Source organism: Oryzias melastigma, linkage group LG11 (assembly GCF_002922805.2).
Source record: "Oryzias melastigma strain HK-1 linkage group LG11, ASM292280v2, whole genome shotgun sequence".
Lineage (NCBI taxonomy): Eukaryota > Metazoa > Chordata > Actinopteri > Beloniformes > Adrianichthyidae > Oryzias > Oryzias melastigma.
The window spans coordinates 4,300,246-4,305,238 of NC_050522.1; the positions used below are offsets into that span (position 1 = coordinate 4,300,246).

A 4,993-nucleotide genomic window follows, 5' to 3' on the forward strand; every position below is an offset into this window, starting at 1 on the left:
GCTTGTTTTTTTTGTTTTTTTTTTTTATTTTAATCCTAAAACTGTTTAATTCAGGTAAATATATTTTTTTTAAATAGACAGGGGCAATAAATGACAAAATACCAATGTGGGGGGTGTTTGTTTTGATTTTGGTACTTTTAAAGGGTAATCAAATAGTTCAGTTGTTTGCTTAATCCATTTTTATTTATTCATTTTTTTTTTAGAACTTTATTTGAAAGAGAGAGATAACATAGAGACATAACATGCCAGAGGGATAACAAATACAACTACAGAAATATATTACTTTTTACAAAGGCATCATAACAGATGTTTGCTTTAGGATGGGAGCTTCTGGAAATAGTGAAAACACACGATTCAATTTCTTTCAATAAAACAGGGAAAAAGGGTTTAATGTGCGTGAATTTAGATTTGTGAATGTAGAATTTTGTAAGGAGAATGACAATATTTATTACATAAAATATATTATTTTCAACTTTAGCAAGAAAACCAAAAAGAACATGTTCCCAATTTAGGGTGAAATCATCATAAACCTTATCCTGAATGAGTTTGGTCAGCTCTTTCCATAATTTTTTTGAACAGTCTTTATCTTTAACAAATCTGGTTAAGTATTGGTTGGTGGGGTAAAATCTGTGCAATATTTTAAAGGAAACATCTTTTGTTTTGTTATTCAAGAAAAATTTGTTTGGCAGAAGCCATACTTGTTTCCAATTTATATAGGGGATAAACTGTTTCTAATAAAAGTGAACATAAGAAATAGTTGCAGAATTTTGTTGAAGCAGGGCACGAGTTACTCGATTATTTCTGTTTCCATCTGCAAAACAGATTTTACCCACTGGGGTATCAGTAACACTTACCAAAGGAGGAACCTGAAAATCTTCTATGTAGTTTTGAAAAAGAAAGCAAATTTGTCTTGGAATAGCATCAAAGACAACACAGTATTGTTTTGGGGAAACAGCAAGGTTAAATATTGTGCTAAATTCCTTATAACTTAGCAGTAATCCATTTTTATTGAAAAGCTGACCTACTGCTAGAATGTGGTTGTCAAACCAGTTTTGGAAGTATAGAGATTTATTTTTCTAAAGGATGTGCTTGTTATTCCAAATATAAAATCTGTGGGGAGAAAAATTATGTTTATATATCAGCGACCAGGAAAGTAAAGCATGTCTATTGTCATGTTTGCCGAGCGAAGCAGACCCAGATGCTGGAACCCAGAAAGAATACGGGAGACAGTTGAAGATTTACAGTTTATTGTCCGTGGTCTAGCAGCGCTGTAGTGTAGATCCGACACGGCGACGAAGATCCAAACAGTGAGGCCAGTGGATGGAGTGTGGCTGAAAGTAGAAGATAGGAGGCGAAGGACCCAGGTTGGAATGTGGCAGATGGACCTGGGGATGGCAGAGATTCAGGTAAGCGAAGTCGAAAAAACACTAGATCAAAACTAGCAAAGTACTTAGAGGCCAGACTACTGCACCGGGTGAGGTAACGAACTGGCGATGAATACTGGGGCAGGTCTTCCTTAAGTTGAGGACAGGTGATGAGGTGATGTCCAACAGCTGGGTCCAATTGAAGGTGCACCGTGACAGCACCCCCCCCCTCCCCTCAACGACCGCCTCCAGGCGGTCCAGGCCGACGGTCAGGATGGGCACGGTAGAAGTCAGCGATGAGAGACGGATCCAAGATGAGGGAGCGAGACACCCAGGAAGGCTCCTCCGGCCCGTAGCCCTCCTAATCCACCAGGAACTGGTACCCCCGACCACGAGACCTGACGTCCAGAATGCGGCTAACAGTGAACGCCGGAGCACCGTCAATGATGCGGGCAGATGGAGGGGCAGGGAGAGGCGGGCACAGGGGGCTCTCCCTGACAGGTTTTATCTGAGAGACATGGAATAAGGGATGGACCCGCAGAGCGGCAGGTAGGCGGAGGCGAACACAGGAGGGGTTGATTATCTTGTCAATGACGTAGGGTCCGATGAAACGAGGCGTGAGTTTGCGAGAAGAGGCCTGGATGGGGATGTTACGGAAGGAGAGCCATACTTTCTGACCTGGCTGGTAGGCAGGAGCAGGAATCCGGTGACGGTCTGCAATCTTGCGGTTGTGTTCCTTGGTACGAAGCAGGGCCGCCTTAGTCTGACGCCAGAAGCGCCGACATCGGCGGAGGTGATGCAAGACCGAAGGTACAGCCAGGTCAGCTTCCTGTGATGGGAACAGAAGGGGTAAATATCCGAGGGAGGCTTCAAAAGGCGAGACACCAGTAGCAGAAGAGGGATGGGTATTATGGGCATATTCAATCCAAACCAGGAAGGACGACCAGTCGGCAGGATTTTGGGCAGCCAGACAGCGCAGGGCAGCTTCCAACTCCTGGTTGGCCCTTTCGGCTTGACCGTTGGATTGAGGGTGGTATCCTGAAGATAGGCTAACCATGGCTCCAAGGGCGGAACAAAAGGCCCTCCACACCTGAGAGCCTGAGAGATGAATTGCGGTCCGCGATCAGACACAATGTCAGTGGGTATGCCATGATGACGGAAGACCTGGTTGACCAGTATGGTGGCGGTCTCCATGGCTGTAGGAAGCTGTGGCAGGGGTATGAACTGAGCAGACTTAGAGAAACGATCAATGACTGTGAGGATGACCGTGTTACCGTGTTAAGTCTAGGTAAAATGCACTAAACCAGCTGTTTTTTCCAAGTAATGCCCTAAACTATTCCTTAATGGTTGGAAATATAAGTATAACATCTCTGAACAAAGAAGCATGGACCAAAAATGATCTTAATATAACTAAATTTGCAACATGCAGTGTGTATAAATCTATAAATGAAAGTGATTAAGTAAAGGATTTGTATAAATTTTACTCAGCAGATGAACAATAAAACAACGGGAAAGAAAAGTTCTGTTACCCAGTCCAAAGTATTTTCTTAGATCAGAATCATGAAGCAGATGCAAATCAAATGTACCTGAGAGTGTCATCTTTAGTTTAAGTCTTAGGGTGGAGGATTTCTTTGCCTTCCACAAAGGCGCGTGCTCCAACATAGTGTGCTGTCTTCCCTTCTTTCCTCGCCGTTTAAATCAATGGCCAGAGTGCAGCACGGGCCTCCCTGTCAGCTGGACAGAAGTCCTCTGCAAACCTGAGGTTGTTTTCTTTGAGGAAGGAATTGTTCTCTGCAGATCTCCAGATTTCATCTCTGATGGATCTTGAGATAAATCTTATGATGATCCCTCTTGGCCTCTGCACATTGTCGCCTTTTTTCCCCAAACGATGTACGATGTTGTAAGCCAGTCTCTCCTTCCTGTGTGGTGCGATGGTTTGGCAGATTTTGATGATGTCATCTTTGATCTCTTCCTTGAATGTGGTTTCTGGTACTCCATAGAGTTTGAGGTTCCATTGTCTGGAATACCGTTCTGCTTCGATCTGCTTTTCTTTTATCATGGAGAAGGCTCCACCGTCAATGCTAGCTTTATTTAAAGTTGCGTCTGTTTACATCACCATCTGGTTTCTAGGTGGACTAGCGGTTAAACTCCCACTTTAACAATCAAGAGATTACTGGTTCAATCCCCACTGGGGGCTTATTTTTTTTTTGTTTCGTTTTTTTTTAAATCCAAAACTGTTCAATTCAGGTAAATAAATGTTTTTAAAAAATAGACAGGGGCAATAAATGACAAAATAGCAATGTGGGGGTGTTTGTTTTGATTTTGGTACTTTTAAAGGGTAATCAAATAGTGCAGTTGAAGGCTTAATGTATCCACGGAGCTGTTATGGGGTAAGATGGCCATCGGCGACCGCGAAGGCCGCGGCATCGGAAGGAATTCAGACACAGCTCAAGAGACCAAAACAAACGCTGACGTCACGTCAGTGTCAGGATTTGATTGGCTGGATATCGATGTGCTCCTGGATCGACTACTTGCTCTGGTGACACTGTTTGGGCGAAGTTTTTCACTCCGAATTTTTTTATGTTGAATTTCTGACCCAGCGAAATTTTGAGTCTCGAAATTAAAAACACATATTTTTTAACATAGAAATTATTTTTGGGAGGATAAAATTTTGCTGTTTAAGAAACAAGGATTAAAAAAATCAGAATAAAAATTCAGAGGTTGAAAAAATTCAGAAAAGAAATCATAGGTTTAAAAAATTACGAATAAAAATTCAGGGGGAAAAAATTTCAGAGTCTGATGGAACTAAAAAACTTCCATACATTACGGCCGTACGTCTGTGGTCCAGTTTGAGATTTAATCATAGAGATGGGTGAGATAAAAATAAAACTGGGGGATCTTTTTATTATTAAAATAAGAAAACCATCATAAGCCTGTGAAGCTAGAGCAATCCTGCACAAAACAACCACACTTGCGGCGGCCCTCTCCTGGCTGCTGGGCAGCTAACCACAAGGGGCAAGCATGGAGACCCGCAGCCTTGACAGTTGACCTGGCTAGATCTGCCGGGTGCCTGTGCAGCAGCGATCGCTATTAGCTCTGAGCAATGGAGCTCACTAGCTTGGTAAGCTATCCTGCGGGCGGCTGGCTACCGTAGCCGTCGATCCAGCTCAATGACCTCTGTGACGGGCTGGCAACTTGTTTAGGGTGCATCCCGCCTTCCTTCTCCCAACAGTCATTTCGACAGTCTCCGGCAACCCAAGATGGAAGTTCAGGACGAAAATCCTCACATCGAACCGCCATATTGAATCTTTGAATTACCTTTTCTACTCTTTGATCTAATCACTGAAAACATCACATCCCCAAAGCTGAGTCCCTGATTGGTTGGTGCACAGCATCAACCTGATGCCCGAATCGCATTGTGTCAGATCGCATCTTTACATTGACTTAATATTGAAACTTGATGCCTCCTCTGCGCCTGCCGCATCCACTGTGAATACACCATAATAGTGCAGAAAATACCGTTGTTGTCATGCCAACTCTGCTGGGGCCACATTTTAAAACACTACATTTCCTTGACCAGTCAAAGATATCTGAGGAAGTAACTGATCAGAATATGCATTCAAACACAC

General features: G+C 43.1%; 1 long non-coding RNA gene across 1 annotated transcript in view; it reads right to left on the reverse strand.

The window, feature by feature from the left end:
* Positions 1-1,230: 1,230 nt before the first annotated feature.
* Positions 1,231-4,993, reverse strand: part of LOC118599407 — an 11,729-nt gene continuing 7,966 nt past the window's right edge. Inside the window, exon 2 of the long non-coding RNA XR_004948741.1 lies at positions 1,231-1,385. This is a non-coding gene — a long non-coding RNA (uncharacterized LOC118599407). The remainder of the gene's footprint in view (positions 1,386-4,993) is intronic.